The following is a 23,300-nucleotide window of genomic DNA, read 5'->3' as shown; positions in this document are numbered from 1 at the left end:
GACAAGGGGAAGTGCTGGGAGTGCAGTGGGAGGGGTCAGTGAGTGCTCTAATGACATACTGTAGCAACAAAGAGGGCAATAAGAATCTTATGCAAAGGCAACGGAACACAATGGAGGGGGCAATAAGATAAATCATGCCTGCAATTTTTTGCCACGTCCATTTTAATGTTACCATGCGCTGGTAAAAAAAGCCACCTGATTGCATGTACTGTGTTCCTTTATGCAGGGCCGGCGCCACCACTAGGCAGCTTTAGGCAATTGCCTAGGGCGCCGGCCACTAGAGGGCGGCACTACAGGCTGCCGATAAAATCACTTTTTTTCATGTGCTGCGTGCAGGAGGCTCATAGGAGAGGAGAAGGCAGAGACAGAGAGCGCTCCCCCCCAGCAGCCTGTCATCCCCTGTGAGGTGGAGGTGTTTGTCCTATCCTCAACAATGACAGCCTCTCCTCCGGGTGCAGGAACAGCTACACAGGCTTATTCCATCCAGTAGCAGAGCCTCACATACAGTAGCTGCTGCTGCCCAGTGCTCTGCAGTAACACACTGCCCAGGCCTGCAGCCCGCCCCCTGCCAGTACACACCTCCAGCTCAGGAACACTCGGCCCAGGAAGACTCCACCAGCCACCATATTGCTGCCAGAAGTAAGAGAAAACAGGTTACTAGGGTAGGGCTGGGCTTTGGCTGTGTGTGTGAGGGAGAGGGAGGGTGCTGGATTGGTGTATATGGGTGTGTGGGGGAGGTGCAGTGCAGGGGTATGGATGTCTGACAGAGGGTGCAGGGCTGGGGTATGGGTGTGTGATTGAGGGTGATGGGTGCAGGGCTGGGGTATGGATGTGTGAGAGAGGGTGCAGGGCTGGGGTATGGGTGTGTGATTGAGGGTGATGGGTGCAGGGCTGGTGTATGGGTGTGTGATTGAGGGTGATGGGTGCAGGGCTGGGGTATGGGTGTGTGAGAGAGGGTGCTGGGTTCAGGGCTGGGGTATGGATGTGTGAGAGAGGATGCTGGGTGCAGGGCTGGGGTATGGATGTGTGAGAGAGGGTGCAGGGCTGGGGTATGGGTGTGTGATTGAGGGTGATGGGTGCAGGGCTGGGGTATGGATGTGTGAGAGAGGGTGCAGGGCTGGGGTATGGGTGTGTGATTGAGGGTGATGGGTGCAGGGCTGGGGTATGGGTGTGTGATTGAGGGTGATGGGTGCAGGGCTGGGGTATGGGTGTGTGAGAGAGGGTGCTGGGTTCAGGGCTGGGGTATGGATGTGTGAGAGAGGATGCTGGGTGCAGGGCTGGGGTATGGGTGTGTGAGTGAGGGTGCTGGGGTATGGGTGTGTGAGTGAGGGGGCTGGGTGCAGGTATGAGGGAGGGTGCTGGGTGCAGGGCTGGGGTATGAATGTGTGAGTGAAGGTGCTGGGTGCAGGGCTGGGTTATGGATGTGTGAGTGAGGGTGCTGGGTGCAGGGCTGGGTTATGGATGTGTGAGGGAGGGTGCTGGGTGCAGGGCTGGGTTATGGATGTGTGAGGGAGGGTGCTGGGTGCAAGTATTGGTGCGTGGGGGAGGGTGCTAGGTGTAGGTATAGGTGAGGGGGGTGCTAGGTGCAGGTATAGGGGAGGGAGGGTCCTGGGTGCAGGGCTGGGGTATGGGTGTGTGAGTGAGGGTGCAGGGCTGGGGTATGGGTGTGTGAGGGTGCTGGGGTATGGGTATGTGAGTGAGGGTGCAGGTCTGGGGTATGGGTGTGTGAGTGAGGGTGCTGGGGTATGGGTGTGTGAGTGAGGGTGCTGGGTGCAGGGCTGGGGTATGGGTGTGTGAGTGAGGGTGCTGGGTGCAGGACAGGTATAGGGGAGGGAGGGTACTGGGTGCAGGGATGGGTTATGGATGTGTGAGGGAGGGTGCTGGGTGCAGGTATTGGTGTGTGGGTGGGGGGGGGGGTGCTAGGTGCAGGTATAGGTGAGGGAGGATGCTGGGTGCAGGTATTGGTGTGTGAGGGGGGTGCTAGGTGCAGGTATAGGGGAGGGAGGGTCCTGGGTGCAGGGCTGGGGTATGGGTGTGTGATGGAGGGTGCTGGGTGCAGGGCTGGGGAATGGGTGTGTGCAGTGGCGTAACTATAAATTTTGCTCCCCCTGCCAAAAATTTTATTGCGGTGCAGGGCTGGGGTATGGGTGTGTGAGTGAGGGTGCTGGGGTATGGGTGTGTGAGTGAGGGTGCAGGGCTGGGGTATGGGTGTGTGAGTGAGGGTGCTGGGTGCAGGACAGGTATAGGGGAGGGAGGGTGCTGGGTGCAGGGCTGGGTTATGGATGTGTGAAGGAGGGTGCTAGGTACAGGTATTGGCGTGTGGGAGGGTGGGTGCTAGGTGCAGGTATAGGTGAGGGAGGATGCTGGGTGCAGGTATTGGTGTGTGAGGGGGGTGCTACAGTAGGTGCAGGTATAGGGGAGGGTGGGTCCTGGGTGCAGGGCTGGGGTATGGGTGTGTGATGGAGGGTGCTGGGTGCAGCGCTGGGGTATGGGTGTGTGAGGGAGGGTGATGGGTGCAGGTATTGGTGTGTGAGAGAGGGTGCTGGGTGCAGGGCTGAGGGACGGGTGTGTGAGGGAGGGTGCTGGGTGCAGGGCTGGGGTATGGGTGTGTGATGGAGGGTGATGGGTGCAGGTGTGTGTAATTCATTCTAAGATGACTGCGATATATGTAAGAAAGAGGAAGGTAGCTGGGGCAGAAGCACATATGTGTGAGAGGGAGATGGGGGGTATTTATGTATTAGTCTGAAGTGGCTGGGGCTTTTGTTTTGATAAAAACTTATGTGACACCTACATGATCCTTCTCGACTTCCTGTTCCGCACAGGCCGGCCTCCCCCACGTGACATGCAACCAAGGCAGACTGCAGAAAAGCAGTGACTGACAGCCCAGCTCCTGTGCACTGTAGAGCACTGTGTTCTGGTCCTACACCTCTGCAAGAAGAGGTATTGTAACAACTAGAATGCTGACACTGCCTGTAATCACATTAGATGGATGTGCTAGAACTTATATATGCTGTAGAAATAGAGCTGTGGAAACAATAACTTCTAGCACATCCATCTAACGTGGTGTATACTGTGTGTGTATGTGTGTATATGTATATATATATATACTTGCGAGTAACAGGCACTCTCCTCTCCTTTCACAGCTGCCGGGGTGCCCTGTCCGCTTCAATAGCATACAGCATGTCCACATAGGACCGGCACTCGGCGGACTTCCCTTCAATAAAGCAGCTACACACTTGCTTCTTGCTATATATATATATATATATATATATATTTCACATACTGTACATACATGTGTGTGTGCCAGGTTCTTTATATGAGTCTCAGTACTGCTGGTCCATCGATATATCGGCCAGTATATATTCATATGTACTGGCCGATATATTGGACCATCAGTCAGTGTGTACCATCAATATGTCTGTCAATGGTGTAGTTGGCAGACCTATTGCGTTGCCTGTACAACATCACGGATAGCCGATATATCGGTGCACCATGCTGTATACACAAGTGATCCACCAACCACTCATACACGTGCACTAGAGCTGCAGGTTATTGACAGCTCAGCGGGCGGGCAGAACTGTCTTTCACTTTGCCACATTAACAATTTTGACTAAGGGTGGTTAGGGCAGGTGGCGGGGGGGGGGGGGGGGGGGCGCAGAAGGCAGAATTTTGCCTAGGGTGTCATGAAACCTTGCACCGGCCCTGCCTTTATGATGTGTAAGGGTGAAATCTACAGGAAAAAACTAGAAAACAATGAATTGTTGTAAAGCGAACGCTGATGGGGTGAACCTTTCCTGCTAATAAAGAGAGATGAAAGTTATAGCTGCCGGATTATCCACGCAGGAAGCAAAAGAGCAAATGTTTGAAATATTACAGACCGGTTATGGAAAAATCCATTTCATAGGAATACAAAATATTCTCCATCACAATACAGGAAATTGTGGAATCAGTCGTATTAATAAAACAGAAAGTAAATAAATCATATACTGTATGTCTCTATATAATATAGGAATATAACACATATGTTGTTACCCAGTTTGTTTTATCGCTATTAACAGGATCTGCTGCGCTATATAAGAAACTGTAAATAACATATATAAATATATTGTTAAATAGGTTTTCTAACCATACGGTAACTTCCCATATAATATATATCAATCAAAATATTGCAATGAGGATAACACCTGGATATTCAACCATTGTCAGAAGTCATACATACAATACATGCATCTGCACTGACTTGAAATATCTATTACAACACATTATAACGCTTCATATTCTACATAGCCAGAAGTTCTAGCAGATGGAAGCTTGTTTTTTAACCTAGATACAGACCTAAGACAAAGTGAGGGATATGTGAGTAAATGTGCATGAGTGTAAGGTGGTTGGGTGGTGTGAGAGTGTGAGAGGGTGGTCACTTAAACTCTTTTATGGGAACATGATCATGATTTCGAAGGGCGGGGGTGGATCGTCACAAGCAAACAATATACAGTCGATAGGAAATAATTATAAAGGAATACTAGGTATACCAACATGCGACCAGTGATGACTATTATAGTCAGTGGTGCTGGGTTGGTGGTGCTCCCAAGAGTTCAGCAATGAAGCTGATTGAAAACGGAGTGTCCAAAAGGGGACAAAGGAAGAACAATACTAGGTTTTTGGGGCACTCTTCTTTACAAATGTGGTGAGAAAATGTAAAATGGTTGAATTAATAATTAACCTTTATTGGGGTTCACTTAAAATATGTGGGCGTCAAAAACAAAGCATCAAAAGTAAAGCATAACATTTTTTCTATCAAATGCTTTAAAAAAGTCACAGATTAGAAATATGTTTACGATAATGCATCACAATATATATCATAACACAATACAAGATCACATTGACTAGGCGAAAATGTTTCCACCAAGGGGACCACCCCCCGTTGAGTCGAAGAAATGTCCAACTCCGTAATGATTACCATAGACTGTGTGTTGAGGGTTAAGGGGTTCACAGCAGTTGCGGATACGTGTTAGCAACCATTGTGGATAGAATAGACCAGGAAAAGGACAGAGAATTGTCTTTCTTGTCGTGCCTGGTGTTTGGGATTCCCCACTGTTCATACGGCACCAGATCTTCCCTATCATTCGCCCGAATAGGTACTGATCTGGCCAATTACTGTTTAGCTGCTGAGATCGGACGAGATCAGGCGGCCCAGTAATGTATGGTCGTATACTTTATTGGATCGAGCAGCACAGGACTGACATTCGGGACCAAGAGTCGCTTCTGCTTTCCAGAGACACAGGGGAACCGCAGCCTGTTACGCAGAGTATTGCAGGAAGGGTCCGATCTGACTAAGGATGAGAGAGCAACGATGTATGAGGGTATAGCGCACTGAGTTTATTGCAGGAGCCAGACCCTTCTACTACCCTCCATCATATGAGTATATTGGATGGAGGTTGAGAGTAATAATCTGGCTGTGCTCAACTCAATAAATAGAAAGACTGGAGTGAAAGATTGGATGTGCCCCCTATCCGATTGGTCTTACTGGTGAAAATGAGGAAGTTGGCATTAACACCAGAGTCGATCAGGGGGTTGTGTGGTACAATTCTGTAGAGTGTCTATCACAGAGGGACAGTAAGAGTTGTTTAAATCCCCAAGTGATATCAAAGGTGGTAAGTAGGTACACAGGTGCAGAAACACCAAAAACAACAAAATATTTGGTGGTTGCAGACACAGACAGTTAAATTAAATCCTACCACATATATGTCTAGCAGGATAAATAATAGGCACTAAACAGCTGATGTACTGGACAGCCAGGTCTGCGTGGTGCAGCAAATCAATTGATGAGGGTTATTATGGCAAACAATCTAGATTCCATTGATTGGATGCCCAAGCAATAGGTCCCAGAGTAATGGAGATGGTGGTACGAAGGTGCGTGGTTACAAGGATACATTCAACAGGATATGTGACATTTCAGAGTATGTAACTGATGCTAGCACATACAGTATGAATCCCACCAAATATATGCTAGGTTGTAGGGAGCGGATGTACTGGACGGTCAGGTCAAAACTAGTCAGAATAGTACAACCAAACATTTAATAACAGTCTGGATCATCCCAATTGGATGTCCAATCGGTTAAGATTCACAACAATAATGGGGCTGCAGGTGCCTGAAATAGGTACGTGAGTTGGGTCTATACCTGTGTACCGGGTACCGTTCTTAAGCAGCCCGCAGGTCATATATCTGGGAAAACAAAATAGGTGAGAGGGGGGGGGGGGGGTCGTCGGAGGGAAAAAGGAATGAGGGAAAGCAATGGGGAGTATGGAGGTATGATGGTGGGAAATCCCACGCTGTACAGGGGGGATGGGTACTGTGTAGATATGCCGGTACGTGGCGGGTGAGACCCGCTGATGATCGAGACTCAGTCCAGAGTTTCCGTATTAGGAAGGGTTAGTCCCTGGGCAGGTCGGTGTAGGGCTGTATATGCCGTTCGTTGCTGTTACAGCGTTAATAGCTGTATAGCGGCAGCCGGGTAATCCGCTCGTGGCTTTCAGCGGGCATGTAGTTCCAGGTATGAGGTGACGTCAGGGGGTGGTCCCTAGGTGCGTCTGACACGTGTTTCGCCGGGAAGGCTTGATCTCAGTGACGCACTGACCAGGGGATCCCATGGACGAAATATGTGATGTGTGGCCTATGGGAGAGATTGGCTGGAAAACTGACATGGCAGCAGGCGAATCAGAATGATCTGTGGGATTGGCCTGCGTGACAGCGGGCATAGTCAGATTGATCTGTGGGATTGGCCTGAGTGACAGCGGGCATACTGAGAGAAAATGCCTGTGCTGTGTAGCAGCAGGTGTCAGTTTGGTGACAGTTACTTGGCGATAGGGGATGCTGTTTGGTGAGTGACCAATGGTGAAAGTGGACTGGGATGGAATCGGTAATTAGAAACGCTTGACAAATGAGGCAAAATATGGCAAAATTACAAAGCAAATATGGCAGAAATGAATGATGATAAAAATAATAATAATAATAATAATAATAATAATAATAATAATAATAAAAATGTAAATATAAAAATGAAACGTAATAAGATGAAATAGAACAAAACAAACAAAACAGAACAGAGACAAACACTGTTGGAGTAGTAGAATGCTGAGGGGGAGAGTAATGGAGCAAAGAATGGATGATATGGCAGTAATGATGCAATAGTTGAGCATATACCGGAGCTCCTGAGTTTAATTGCTTAACTGTGTTAGAAGTACGCAGACTAAATGCAACATCCATGGTGCAGAATATTATAAGTACAGCCTGGCATCAATGAAGCAGTGATGAACATTGGTAGGGAGCTTTAATTCAGTGTTGCTGGAGCTTGAAAGCAGTGAAGGTGAAGTGGTGAATAGGTAATGCTCATGGTGCAATAATGATGCGGGAGGGAGGCACCCTTCCCGTCCACCTCTATATGCCCCGTTGCCCCTGATGCGCAACCTTAGTCTGCGTACTCCAAACGCAGGTCAGCAATTAACCCAAGGTCTTACGACCGATGCCCCAACCCGGCTCTACCTTTGCTAATATATTGCATCATTATTGATTGTGCCTGTTCCAGGTCATGTAAGTGCTCCAGTTGAGCCGGGTTCTGATCTTTATTTAGTTATTAAGTTCTGGCAAGCTGCCATATTCCTTTTGTTATTCACTTGTGGGCAAGCGGTCATGTTTCTCTTCCAGGTGTGGAGAGGCCCACGGTAGTGGGCATACGTTTGTTTTGTGTTTGTGTACTTATTATTTACTTTGACATGTTTTAGGTTGGAGGCACCCTGGTTCTGTTGTGTCCGGTGTCGGTGACTGGGTGGCACTCCCCGTCATTGGCCTGGTGCTGTTAGGCAGGTTGTTTCCATAAGCAGGCCCAGTAGTTAGATTTCCTTTGACTGTACCCTTAGGGGGTCCCCAGTTCTTTGTCCTCTCATAACTACTGGCTGCACCGGAGCTAGGGTGAGCTTAGCTTGCACTTTCAATCGTGGCGGCTACAGGCGAAGCCTAGTATCTGCAGGAGCCGGTCACTTTACTTTGAGGGTCAACAGAGTCAGGGTAGGTTTTGCTGTGGCCATTCTAAACAGCGGTCTTAGTTGCGGGTTCACACCCAAAACTGTAACAGCATTGCAACATGGTTTGCTGAAGTACACACTCTTTTTTCTTTACTTTAACACATACTTATCTACTCTTCCAAAAATTGCGGGTAGTGCTCTGTAGCCCCGGAAAAATGGGAGCACCTCCGGCTTTCCTAGCGAAGCAGGCAGAATGGGAAGACATCTGCTAGAATTTCGGGTGTGAACAGAAAGCTAAAAGATGCAATATGTCATAATTTAGCCCCACTCCTTCACCGTGAACCCACAAACAGGGGTATGGTTTAATAATATCACAACCCAGCCCTGACCACAAAGTGCCCACATTCTTCTCTATGGGCTTCTCCTTTTAAAAGTAGTTACAGTAGGTATCTTCCCACAGCTATGTCACATGCATACATCAGGGCTCACTATCTACAAACAATATGCTGCTTAAGTAGCTCATCTAGGGATGCATCTGCCACCATTCTTCCCCACTAGGTGTAGGAGGCTATAAGTCTATGACACACACAAATCCTGTTCCATAATTAGAAATTTTGGAGGCCCGAAAGTAAAGAAAGGGAATTGGAGCCCCCATCCCTCCCATAGTTAAAGTAGGGGCAATGCGCACCAAAAATGTAGGGGTGTGGCTTCAAGGGGAAGGGGCCAATAATACTGTTATACCTATCACACATTATGCCACACACCATAATACCCCTTACACAGTTATGCCACCAGTATTTCTGCCTCTACACATAATGTCCCCAGTTGTGCCCCTTACACAATGCCAACAGTAGTGTCCCTTAAACAATTCCACCAGTAGTCCCTATTACACATGCCACCAGTAGTTCCCCTTCCACTCCTAATGCCCCTAATACTCCTGCTTATACACATTATGCCCCAAGCTGTGCCCTTTACACAATGCCAGTAGTGCCCCTTAAAGAATGTCCTCAGTAGTGCCTATTACACATAATTACACCATGGTGCCCCTTAAATGATGCTTAGAGTAGTACCCATTCCAGTATGCCACCAATACAGCTCACCATGTAATCCAGTCTAGTCCAGCCCTTAGCCTGGCATCTGGTATCCCGCTGCTGGCCCTTCTTCTTTTCCTCAATAAACCCATGTCCAAGAAGAAGGGGTCATCTCTCTTTGAAGCAAACTCTCTTCAGATAGTTCAGGAATTAATGCACTAAGAGGAGCTGCAAATACACAGGGGTCCAAGAAAAATGTTATGCCCTAAGCTCGAAGTGGCAATATGCAATACCTCCATAGGTGTTTCTATGTACCCACCCACTCATTCCAGTAGGGCACACACTTCACCTATGTTTTAGTACTTATCTCTCCAGAGTCCCAGAGTACTGCATTCATGGATGAGATTGCTGCCAAAATGTCGACCGCACATACGCAGTTCCGATTTTAGGGCACCATGTTTCAGAAGACTTGCGCAGTATCCTCTGACACAATGACAAAGTCTATAGTAGAGCGGAGAGGAGGGAACCCACCCGGAATCTGCATATGGCCCCCCTCCTCTGTTTAAGTGATGTTGCATACCGCCATACACCCCCCACCCACCCACTTTGAGCATGGATTACGTATGAAAAACATATTGACCACTGCGCAAAAATAAATAAATAAAATAAATAAAAAATTATTTACTCAATGAATTATAAAGATTTCGCTGGACTCAAGTACAGTAATACCCCTTTCAGACATACCCAGTATAATCCTGGATTTGTAAAAATCCAGGTGTGCATGACCCGGGATTTTAGTGGACTAAAATCCCAGGAATAGCCTTTCAGACATACGCTAGTCTTGGGATGATGCGTGTGCATGTAAAAAATCTCAGGATTTTTGCGTATACTGTATGTCTGAAAGGGGTATAATTACATTCTTAGCACATGTTCAATGAGCCACATGGTGAGTCTGTTCAAATTGCATGAGGCCCTATTTAATTAGCAGTCAAGCTTCCATTCATACTAGTGTTACCATCAATACCATATAAAGGCCTCTAACAGGATGCAGTTATTTGCATGTAAAACGCGTCTGTTTTCCCTCTGATCCTGTTCTGCTTTCTTGGCTGGCAGACTACACCTAATAAGCAGCAATGATTTGCATAGAGTATATAGATTTGGCTACAAATCTATTTCTGAATTGAGAACAAACTAGAGTTTGAGTAAATATAAGAAAACGTCATGACGATGGAAATCTTAGTAATATGAAACATAAGCTGGAGAGAATTCAATTTTAAAGGACAAATTAAGCATATCCCAAAACAGTGACAGAGATGTGTATGGATAAGCTGGAGACATGGACTGCAGTAAGATGCAGCCACTCCTGATACATGAGACACTAATTCCACTGGAGTAAAATAATTTAGGCCAATTATATAACGGTTATTCCTTTAAGGTTCAGCATGAATAAACTGCTGTATATATTTAAATGGAAACATCACTAAAAACGAGCCCTTGTTTTTAAAACTGTGGGGATCAGGAGGAATCATCAAACCTGGATGTTGGTCTGCTCTACCTGAATGTCAGGAAGACACATGGAATTTTGAGGGGCTCTCCAAGACTCCCCAGATAATAAGCTAGTCTCCCAGTGAAGTAGGCCGTCTGGGAACTTGATGATGTGAGATCTTACTAGGCTGCATATTTTTACATTTTCGGTTAATGCTGCCCCGCAACCTCTGCAAATGCATTCCCCACCCACGCACGCCGGCGCTGGAGGCCTCCCTGTGCAGGGATTTGATCAGATGTGTAAGCGTGCACATCAGTTCACATGCAGGCGCAAAGAGGATAAACCATTAAATGGTTATTTACCATCTAGGGTTCTTCTCCTCTGTCCGGCGCTCGTAGCTGCCGCATGACCCAAGAGTCACTCAGCGGCTGCTTGCATCCAAATTGTGAAATGAACCATTTTCACCATTGTTCTATATTGTGCTCTAAACTTTACATGCAATTCAGTTGCACAGTTCACATAGCTGGTCCTGGCTGAGGAACATACAGTAGAAGTGACTAGTGTGAAGTTTGCGGATGTTACACCCATAAACATGTGTTTATGTCTATGGGAAGTTGTCACAATTCTCTTTGATAACAGCCTGTCAGAGACCTGCGGTGTCTGTGGCTTCTCTTGGCGTCTGTTGCTATCATTTATACTGCAGGAAACATCCTTCCCCTTACTGTTGTGGGAGAAGCTTGCATGCGTGGCTATGGGTAACATGGATTGTAAATGAGGCAGCAGGAACGTATAGTACCAGTCAGAAGGACAGTGACCATGATGACATTCCTAATGTTGACGCCACAAACTGGTTGACATCCTCGAACTGTCAACAGTTTAACAATGTTGTCATGTGAAATGTCAATGTTCTGAGTATGCTGACAACTAGTGTTAGGCACTGCCTGGATGGTAAGGTTTAGGCTGCGGGTGGTAAGGTTTAGGATAAAATGCAGGTGGTGTGGGAGGGTGGGGTTAAATTTAGGCTGCTGAAGGGAGGGCTAGGGGAGTGGAATGCTGTTCGAATAGTACTGGAGTTAATGGTTACATGAATGGTATGATGTAGATAACGGGTGTGGTACAGGGGTCTGACAGTCGGGATCCCGACAGTCATTAGCCCAACGTCGGGATCCCGACTGGCCGGACCCAGACAGCATGGTGAGCTCAACTAACAGAGCCGGCCTTAGGCATAGGCAAACTAGGCAATTGCCTAGGGCATTTGGAATGCCTAGGGGCATCAGCAGCTTCTGCTGATTAAAATGATATGCAGCATGCCTATATTCTGTGTGTATGAGTGAGGCTGTATCTGCATATGAAATAGTGTATTCATGGAAATCACTGTAATATAGCATTCTGTATACAGGTACAGCAACAGTCGCACACAGAATATAGGCATGCTGCATATCATTTTAATCATCAGAAGTTCATTGTGTGTGCTGGTCATAACAATGCAAATAAGACGAATTTTCAGCAAAAAAGGCACCCAACATTAGCAGAACTGGCCAGGAGCTGGATGGCCTAATGAGGCAAGATGTATGAGGAAACATCTGTATCCAAGCAGAGGCAGAGGTCACAGTGTTAGCGGCTGTGCGAGTGCTGTCTGCGGGTGGGTTGGTTGTGCAATAGTGTTCGGCATATGTGTAATGGGCATTATGTGTGTCATGCGTATAAGGGCATTAATAATGTGCAACATATGTGTAAGGGGCATTATGTGTGTCATTATGTGTATGAAGGGCATTAATAAAGGTTGGCATAATGTGTAAGGGGCATTATGGTTAAAAGGACATTAATAATGTGTGTCATGTGTAAGGGGCATTACTGTGTGGTATTATCAGGGGTGCCGAGAGAAAGGGGTAAGGGGTACAAATTACCCAGGCCAAAGTCTGATGGAAGAGCCCAGTGGGGGCCCCGGGCCCCCCTCCCCTTAAGTGACAGCAGCAGCTGCAGCTCTTCTCTTCTGCCCAGCACACACTGCTTTGTGCTGGGTTGCAGTGCTTAAAATACAATATTTTCTCAGGATTTTTTTCTAAGGGTATAACTTGAATAATGTGAGGAGTAATGTACATAAGGTAAAGTGGTACTACTGTGTGATGTAACGTGAATAAGGGACACCATCGCATGATATAATGTGAATAAAGTTGCACTACTGTGTGGCATAATTTGAATTGGGGGATACTATTGGGTGGCCATGCCCCTTCCCAGCAAGAACACACCCCTGTTTGGGCTGCGCACCGAATGTGTGCACTGTTTCTATTTAAAATATTGCGGGTAGGAGCACCAAAATGATGACTGCTATGATGAGGGTTGATGGTGCTGGGAAAGGGGAGCAGGGTCAGAGGCAGAATTAGTGGCGGTGCTAGGGGGCACCAGCCAAAATCTTGCCTAGGGCGTCATTTAGGCTAGGGCCGGCTCTGTCAACTAAGCCCCTTGTGGGCTCGCCACGCTGCGGGCACAGTGGCTCGCTACGCTCTTCACATATTCTATTCTCCCTCTATGGGGGTCGTGGACCCCCACGAGGAAAAATAGCCGACGGCCGTCGGGAACACAGCTGTCGGTGTTTTGACAGTCGGGATCCCGACGTCGGGTAAATGCCTGTCGGGACCCCGTCTGGCACCCGTAGAAAACACTGAAGCCACTGAGACAAGTTAAGATACTGCTATACCACCAGGGAATCTATGTCGACAGTCATCATGTTGACATACAGTATCATCCATGTAGACATGTTGAATGTTCAAGTGATAGCTGTTAACCATCGATACCCAAACTGTTTTTAAGTACTGGTGGGGGTATGGGTGTACAAGATGCTATGGATATACCACTAGTAAGTGTTATGAGGGGATTCAGGTTGTTAAACAGTATAAATTAAGGGATATTTTTCTACTGTGAAATTAAACGTACAGAATTGGCTACCCAATGTCTATCCAGCTCTATTCCAGTAACTAATATTTTCTGCTGACTTAAAAGTTGACTAGCTGAGGGTGAGATGTAACTAATAAGCCTGTAAAAGTGATAAAATGGAGAGTGATAACGTAACAGTCAATCATCTCCTAGCTGCCATATTACAGGCTGTGTTTGAAAACTGACCGGGCTGATTGGGTGGTCATTTATCGTTCTATTTTATTACTTTTCAATGCTTATTACATTTGGATAAGATCTTATCTTGCAAATATTAGCCTGTGTCAGAGGCATAACACGGAATCATGACAGCCATAGGAAGTGCGTGCTACACTGTGGCAAGTCAACCCTCCCCCCTTCCCCCTCTACTGATGCATTTCGGTTCTCCAAAGCAGTTTTAAAACATGGTATAATTTACTAAACCGGCATAGAGTAGGTTTCATTCTGCATCAGCTCCAAATTATACATTAAGGACAGTCAGGGCCTAATGGGACTGGAGCTTGAAATGTTCAAGGGCCTTTTATGAGAATTGAAGGAGGTGCAGCCAATGTCATGCAAAACCCTATACGCTATATGCCCCAATGACTCCCTAAATATCTAAATGTACAAAAATTGCACAAATGTGTAAAATAGGAATGCAATATTAATACTTATTATTTATGGATGACCATGTGGCCAGCTGGTGTCTGTCTGGTGATCGTCCTGCTGGTCTATATTTATGTGGAGGCTTGGAGCTGCAGCTCCTACTGCCGGATTGTTAATCTGGCCCAGAGGACAGTGTTGTTACTGCCTGGTGTACAGTACACTGCACCCCGATATAGGTATACCATTTGGATGCCACCTATAACATAAAGTCTATGGGAAAATAGTCACATTGATGATCTATGGGCATAGTTGCCTACCCTCCTGCATTCTGCAGGAGACTCCCTGAAATAGCAGCAATCTCCCTCTCTCCCTCATTAGTCTAGGAATCTCCCTCATTTCACCTAGCCCACATTACACTGTTACATTTTTGTAGAAAAAAAAGGAATGAGAGACAGATAAATTTACACTGTATCATCTCCACCATTTCCCAGCCCTTTACCAAGTATAGTATCTCTTACTAACTGCTTTGGGCTCATCTACATTTGGATCTAAGTCATTTTAAGATTCCTCTCAGATGTAGCAGTACACACCCACGCTTCTAGGTGCCACGTTCACAATCTCTATTCTCAAGCTCTCCATATATGGAACTAGATACGCCCTTTAAGTGGAGCATGACATGCCCTCTTAATGGGGTGCTGTGCAGAATTCTGCTATCAACTATAATCTCCCTGAAACTAGTTTTCAAAAGTAGGCAAGTAGGAGTGACAGGTGTGACAGAAGGTTATGCAAGGTAAACTCTAAGTGGACCTAAATGTTGCCACAGCCCTGTACCCTGCGCAGTCTCAGGGACGCATTGCAGCTGCACTGTGGGTGGTTCTGCTCCTCAAATCCACACAAATGATTACATCCAGTTCCATTTTCACACATACAAAATATATTTGACCTCCCATCGCTACTCAAATTGAGTTTGGCAGGAAGAAAAAAACATTGTTATTCTTAATACATGAAATGTAAGCTTCATTTGTCATACACTGCCAGAGAGGGAGGGCAGCGGGCTCTGGCAGGATCCATCGCTTACATGTTTTTCTGTTATTCTTCATTCAGTATAATGATGAATGTGTGTGTTCTGCAGAGAATAATACCAATGGAATATGCACACAGCTTGCTACACAGTACTACACAGTATATATGATCTCATTCAGGCAGAGCTCGGGATACAGTATATGGATTTCCGTTAAACGAAGGAGAATATGTTGGTAATGATAATGGTGTGCTGCATATGTGGGTATTGATTTAATTCATTGGGATGTTGTTGGTGTTTAGACAGACAGGATCCCGGCGGTCAGAATACTGGGGCTGGAATACCGACACCTGTCAGAATTCTGGCTCTAGAATCCTGACAGCTGGAATCCCGAATGTAAGCATGCTGGGGAGGCAGTGGTGTATCTATAATGGGTGCAGTGTGTGCGGTGCACACTGGCCCCTGAGTCCCAGGGGGCCCATATTGCACCCATATTTGTAATACTAAGGGCGGGATGTATTAATATACATCGCCGCCCGTCGCATGGCAGCCACCGCGATGCTGCCGCATATGTACTAACATATGTGGCTAGCATCGGGTTGCAGCCGGATGTCCTGCCGGCTGTGACACCTGCTGGGGGAGGAGGAGATCAGGAGGACGGGAGGGGGGAGGCGCGCGGACGACGGACGTCGGGCGGCGAAAGAAGCCCATAGGCTTCTATAGGGTATCGCCACCCTCTGGGTGGCGATACCCTGCCAAGCGAAAACGGGGCGGACGGGTGATGGTAAATAGGAAAATGCGGTAAAACCCCCGTTTTAGCGCATTTTCCCTTTAGTACATCCAGCCCTTACCCACTGGAGTCCAGTGGGGGCGGCAGGAGCACTGCTGAAAATGACGAGAAATGGTGTGGCGGCATGCGTGGACCTCCATTGCATTGTGTAGTCTAAAGATTAGAACGCAGTGGTTAAACTTAGTTAATATCACTTATGAGCACGAAAAAAATGTCTATGCATCTACACAAAGAAATATTAAATTTCAAGATATCTGGAACACTTGGTATCATTCTGATTTTTTTGTATTTAAGGGTGTTACTTGACTTCATTTAGAGGGTGTAATTACTCACATTCAATCTCTCGTTTCACTAAAATTTAAGAAAAGAGTGAGGGGGTGGAGAGGGGTGTACCCTCTTTACCTTATCTTTGCCTTTTATATTCACTTGCATGGGCTTTGTATGTTTCTTATTTATTCTATTTTATATCATTATCATTAGATAGGGGGGTGGGAGAAGGAAAGGAAGGAAAAAAAGGGAAAAAGGTCCTCTGATATTCAGCCTCCATTCTGGATATTGACCACCCGCTGCCACTATAACTGGGGTTAGAAATAGGTTAATACTGGATTGTATATACCTTATTCCCTCATATACTGTATAGGATTTTTTAATGTAAGTCTTAATTCTTTGTGTTGGCATGTATGAATTGTTGTGTATTTGACTGTTTTTTCTTTTGTATGTTTATATGGATAAAATTTAAATAAAGACTTAATTTTAAAAAGAACGCTAAGACTCCACTGCGCATGTACAGATTGCCGGAAAAATGGAGGCCCCAACAGTTTCCTGTTAATTTTAGCAGCTTTCTTGCCACGGCCGCTGGACTTTGGAGGGTAAGTATTACAAAAATAGCTGCAATGTGCACAGTAGTGCTCAGACCCTACTGCTCCCGGCGGAGATTAAGGAGCCCAGCTGAGGAGGCTGCACATGGGCCTCCACCTCTCCTATGATGCCCCTATGGAGAGGGATATAGTTAGGCTGTAGGTGATGGGGTGAGGTTGAAGGTTAGGCTATTTTAGTAGAGCACCCTGTCGGGATTTTAGACTGACCACCGAAACCCTGACTGTTGGTATCCCATGAACAATCAACAATGTATTAGATAAACATTTGATTGAAGGCATTTAGCATGTGTCTAACTGGGAAAAGCCATATCCCTGCAATATGTTTTCTAGCAATTTTAGCCCTTAAAGATGTGTCCAAATACACCTGTTCTAAAATTGCACCAAATAGCCCCATTTGACTTGGCACAGACTTTTTGACTAAGCCACACCATGGGCAATATGCAATAGCCGGCAAAGGACCGGCTGTTCGGGAATGGGAACCTGCCCATATTTTTAAGACTGCAATCATTTACAATACAAAGGCAGGTCAGTTTTGTCTTGTAAATGATCAATCATTAAAAAAAAACTCATTAGCATGATCTCCAGAATATCAAAAATATAGACACCCCTCCCCCCATTGGGTCCCAGAAACAGACCAGAAATTGTTACACCCCCCAGATAGCACCCACTCCTGTCCCTTTAACAAATGCCATAATGGTTGCTCTGTGAACCAGCAAAGGTTGTGTGTGGGAGATAGGAGGGGGGAAGAAAGTCACTGGCTGACAGGTGGCCTCAATGGTGCCCCGGCTTACTGGGAATCTTTCCTTAAAGGTCTATGGCCAATCCGTCCCTGCACACAATAACAATACTGATCAGGACAACAAGATAACCACATCCATATTCTGAAATAATCTGTGCTGCTGTGTGCTTTCTGACAATCAGATTAAATATAGGGCCTGATTCAGGCCTGTTCATTAGGGTCCGACTTCGCCCCCGTCCTCGATGTTCGGGGTTTGCGCATGTGCAATCGTGCACATGGCAGTGCCTGCCCCGAGTTCAGCAGATAACGGCCGGAATAAAAGTCAGTCTAGTACAATTTTAAAAGTTAGTCTGGGCTGACTCATCACCGAAGGGGAGAAAAATCAGTTAATGGTATGCGACCATCTAATGATTTCTCTCCCATTTGGCTGCATGTTTGCGAACACATTCCCTCGCATGGTAGAGAGGGGATTCGCACGGTGTTGGGCGTTCAGCCAGGTGGCATTTACCTGTTCACTAGGCTGCAAACATATGCAATGTAGCAAACAGGTCTGAATCAGACCCATAGTGCGTATATCTCCACCGATTAAAAACTGACCACACATGGACATGCAGGGATGAAGACTGAGCTTCTAGAGAAACACGTATTAGGGTTGAGTTCCCAGTGTGAACATGGTTTTTCAAAACAGTCTAATGAGGCCTACACACAGGGACATTTTGCTGAGCGCTCTTTGCTAGATCGTTTAGCAAGATCGCTCATGCAAGATCTATAAAGCTCGTAGAGGAGACTGTAAGCAGCACTTTGGAGGGCGGGGCATGATGCAGACATCATCAAGCCCCACCCCCAGTACAGCAAATCCCACAATTTGGGGGTCTTCGAGGAGAGGGTGGGGCTAATGACACATTTGGCATCTTTAGCCCGGCCCCACCTTTTAAAAGCCACAAACTGCGTGAAATCAACGCTGCTACAGGGGAGATGCGGGGGGGGGGGGGGGGGGCACACCAGTATCCAGGAGGTTGTCCACCTTTTTCAGGTGGGCAAGGAGGGTGACCCAATTTTAGGAAGCCTCCCGCCATTCCAGGAGGATAGGCAACCCTGCCCTACACGCTCCGATGTAGGGGCATTTTCTATGGGATCTAGTCAGATTTCTTAGAAAATGTCCTGATATCGCCCCAGGCTTGATGATATTTAGTAAGTTCCTAAAACTTTTACATGTTTTGTGGATGTTAATAAAAGTTTTCATAAAATACAGATTATGTTTCTGGTTTAATGGTTCTGTAATCAGGAGTCTCTATTCTGTAGATTATACATGGTGCTTTAGACCAATCTTTCCTAAACCCGATAAAAGGATTTTAATTTTGATTTTCCAGTATGAGCAATTCCATTATCTAGGTCACTATCCATGAGTACTGACAGTCTGGATTACCATAGCAATGTACGGCCGATAAATGAACCACCAGCTGCTCATATCAATCTATTTGCTATTGTTAATTGATCTAAAAAATATATATTTTTAACTAACATGTCCTTTGTTATTATGTGGGAAAGATTGGACAGAGTGACGCAAAAGATATTTTAGAGCTGGACAAAAGCTTATTTGTTTTTGACACCTTAGAGATCAGATAAATTGATTCTAGCTGTGAAAATGAAGTCTTGTAGAATCTGTTAAAAATCTCCATTACTGGGAGACAAGTGTGAATCAACATTATGTTATTGCTTTATCTGCTTATCGTATTTCTAAGCAAAGCCGGCCACAAAGGAAATCGCCGTTACCTCAGACCAGATAAATGAGGGTATGAAAATAAAATATCACATTATTATATTTAGTTTTTGCCTAAGCATTATTCAAATTACTGTTCAAATAGTGGATGCCATTTTTTTTAGTATTATAAAAATAAAGCTGACGTAATATACATATATTTAAGGCTATACTACCACTAAATATTTAACTTATATCTCCACCACTAGAGGGAGCTGCTGCATGTTGTTATCATCATGGGGCACAGATGATACTGTTTTGTAGAACAATAACAACCACCATTTTAAGTGAGGTCCAATCGCAAGCAACAATTATGATTGGGGCAGTGATAGAAACCTTGAAAAAAAATTGCAGACATCTGACTGGGTAGAAAAGAGCAGTAGATAATAAAGCAGCCATCTGATTGGGGATAGGGGTGTTACAATACATTTTTGCCAGTGGTTAATAAAGCTTTAAATTGTATACAGATTTGTTAAATTGTCAGTTTGCAGCAATAACCATTGTTCAGTTTTTAAATTACAGTAGCTTGTTAGGATCTGATACGTAATCCCGGCGGTCGGAATCCCGACACTGGAATCCCGACCGCCGAAATCCCGCAATGGGCGGGACGTGGATCGCCCCCCCTTGCGGGCTCGCTGCGCTCGCCACGCAGCGGGCCCGGTGCCTCGCTACGCTCGGCACGCTATTTTATTCTCCCTCTATGGGTGTCGTGGACACCCACGGAGGGAGAAAGTTTCGGGATTTCGGCGGTCGGGATTCCAGTGTCGGGATTCTGAACGCCGGGATCCCGACCGCCGGCAAATTGACCGCATCCCGCTTGTTAGTATGGATTTTCTTAGCATCTCAAAAAGATGTATGAATGTTCCATAAAAACACCATTTTAAATATTTGTAATTTGCATAAAATTTAAAATTGCTTGTTTCATTGGAGCTCTCAATATCTGTTTTTCTTCTGTATGCATCAACCCCTGCACAGTATCATATGTTTTATTTGGTTCATTATGCAACTATTGCCCTTATCTCTTGATAATTGATGGATTGGTACAAACGCATCGTGCAATGGTTCCCAAACTGTGTGCCGTGGCACCCTGGGGTGCCCTGGATTGGTAGTCCATGTCCACTGAAAAATTATTTATGACCAATGTAAGTGGCAAAATGTTGACAAACAGAAGTGAATTCTGTCCATTACCACATAACTGACACTGAGGATGAGATACTGTATAAACAAAAAAAATTCTGATTTTATCCATGAGAAATTTTTGCCATAAGGGCGCCGTGAAAAAATTCTGATACTCAGGAGTGCCGTGATTCAAAAAAGTTTGGGAACGACTGGAATAGTGTATGCCTGCAATAATAATCGGACTGTCATGACAAAATCCTCCAACACGCTCAACTGCTAAGTTGGCTGCATCGGCCAGTGTACAGTATGAACTACTGCGGCTGACATTGTCCAATGATTCCCCTGTTTCTTTATAGGGGAGGAACGGGAAAATGTTTCCTCTGCAGAAGAAGAAAATATATTGGGGGGAATTTAGGTACAGTAGCTACAGTAAATTACCATGGCTAATGGATACTTGGGGGTATAATTCAATAATACTCGATAGCCGGGACTATCAAGATTTTATTTGACCTGCCCATGAACAATATCCCTAATAAATGCTGTGTTCTAGAAGCCCCAATCTTGAAAACACATGGATACAGGAACTTATCCTGGGTCGTCTATGTTTTCACAGAAATAAATCACCTTACGCACACAATGCCAACAGAAATAGCGACGCTTACGCACACAAAGCCGATAAGAGTAGTACTATTTGGGAACATAATGCCCACAGGAGTAAGGCTGCTTAAGTACATAATAGGCACAGTAGTAGCGCAGTTTACACACATAATGCTCTCTAGAGTAGTGCCATTTATGAGCACAATGCCCACAGAACTACAGCCACTTACACACTTAGCATCCATGGGAGTGGCTATAGCCCACAGGAGTAGTGCCGCTTATACAGATAGTGCCCACAGGAGTTGCAATGCTTCTGTACATAGTGCCCTCAGTAATAGCACATCTTATGCACAAAGCATAGCAGTAGTAGTGATGCTTATGCACATAGCGCCCACACACACACAGACACACTCATTCTCTTTCCCTCCACTTACCTAGCATCTGGCTGGCTGGATTTGTGGTACAGCTCATCCTCACCCTCTGCAACCCAGCTCTGTGTAGCTCCAGCTCTTTACTTCTGTGTAGCCCACCCACTTCTTGGGCAGAAAGGGGGAGGGGGTTTGTTGGGTGCACTTGCAGCTGTCAGTGCAGAAGCCAAACAGCAGCAGGATGCAGAGCGGGGAGAGCGCCTTTCCTGTCTGCAGACAATCGGGGTAATTCTAATTCAATTGGTCCCCCGCTCATTCGCACACTGGACCGATTGTTCACAATCGGGCGTGCTCATAGGTTTTTATGCGCATGTGCAGCCGCTGTGTGGTAGCCCGCGGTGCTCACACACAGAAGTCCAGGCGGTGGTTTGGAGGGGCGTGGGGTGGCAGGTCTGGGAATGGGCATTCCCATGGTAATTCCCCAATGATGCAGGAGCGGGAGGCGGGCAGCTGACATCAGCGGATGTCAGCTGCCCGTCTACTTCCAGTACAGGGCGCTCGCAGGTCTGAGACACCATAGAGGTGTCTCAGATCTGCGAGCACTGAAGAAATAATATGATGGTCGCAGACCATCAATTGATTTCTCCCCCGCACCCAAGGATGCAAATGGATGATTATGCAAATCATCCGCATACTTGCAGGGGCTCGGGGGGGGGGGGGTGGTGGCTATGTCTGGGAGTCCAGAATAAGGACCTATGTGTATATGCCAGCAGATGTGCCCACTGTGCAGATGCGCTGTGTGCAAGGCACCACTGGCACACACCTAGTTACGGCCCTTTTAACTATACATTTAATAGCATTTACATTTGCAATGTTTTCACATCTTTGTTGGTTTTGCCGTGTGTAACAAGGTAAGATTTAGAGTTATACCAACCTTTTGAATTGTATGTACAGTATACACATCTACAACCCATGTGATTTACTGTATATAAAGATCTTTGTCTCTCTTTGGCTTTAGCATTAACATTTGCTATGTTTTCACATCTTTGTTGGTTTTGCCATGTGTAGCAAGGTAAGCTTTATAATACTATAACAACATGCTGAAATGTATGTATACACATCTATAAACCCATGTGATTTATATAAAGATCTCTGTCTTTCTTGGGCTATATGAATGCTGGGATGTCTGTTGCCTGGTTGCATATTGAATAATTTATCAATTGTCTTTGGCATCTATAGCAGATAAAGGATTAATATAATTGTTTACCTGCGCTCCCATTCTGACTGATGTAAAACACATTTGTGCCTCTTAACAGAACTGGGGAATTACCAGTCCAGAAAAACAAAACAACTGTATGGATTTGTACATAATGAATGATATATCTAGAAGAAAAAAATTATATTAATATGAAAATAAAATAAATGAATTAAAATAAAACACCAAGTGAATCATATATTAATAATAATAATTATATTTTTAAATTTGTCTTTTTTTTTAGTTTCAATAAAACTTCAGACTCCGTCGTAAGACGTGGTGGTTTATTAAAGGAGATACCCAACACGTTTCGTCAACACGACTTCAGGAGGGGCATTTGACAACTGTGCGAATCTTTAACACAAGATCCTGGATGGACTCTTTTGTGGTATATATAATAAAAACTAGATTTGGACTGTTGTCATTAGAATGGATGTGCCAAAGTTTTTTGTGTGGTCAGAGTGAGACTCACTTCTAAAACCTAGAGTGGTGGTTACTATCGCATAACCAATAACCACAGTGTATCTAGAGACAACTTCTCACATCCAAAGGTAGACAATAGACTAGCGCAATACGGGGACTACACCCACTTGTTTTTTATATATGGCCTCCTCTCTCCTGGGAATTGGTCCCGTTGTCTCCGGATTACTGTGTAGCAGTGTTGTCTCCTTGCTTCAATTCTTTGACAAAGGTCACTGTTGCTGACCAAAACGTTGGCAGAT

The 23,300-nt window shown here is 45.6% G+C and overlaps 1 long non-coding RNA gene across 2 annotated transcripts; it reads left to right on the top strand.

Moving 5' to 3' along the window:
• Positions 1–316: 316 nt before the first annotated feature.
• On the top strand, positions 317–23,032 carry LOC146019460 (uncharacterized). Of its 2 annotated transcripts, none has more exons than XR_014450554.1 (3): positions 317–639; positions 2,823–2,940; positions 22,823–23,032. It is a non-coding gene; the product is annotated as an uncharacterized LOC146019460 (long non-coding RNA). The 2 variants fall into 2 exon arrangements; XR_014450555.1 differs by lacking the exon at positions 22,823–23,032 and adding an exon at positions 3,144–3,610.
• The last annotated feature ends 268 nt before the right edge of the window (positions 23,033–23,300 follow it).

This window comes from Crinia signifera, chromosome 7 (genome assembly GCF_055691185.1).
Source record: "Crinia signifera chromosome 7, ASM5569118v1, whole genome shotgun sequence".
Lineage (NCBI taxonomy): Eukaryota > Metazoa > Chordata > Amphibia > Anura > Myobatrachidae > Crinia > Crinia signifera.
The sequence above is the reverse complement of the archived record's forward strand: the minus strand, read 5'-3'. Positions and strand labels throughout refer to the sequence as shown.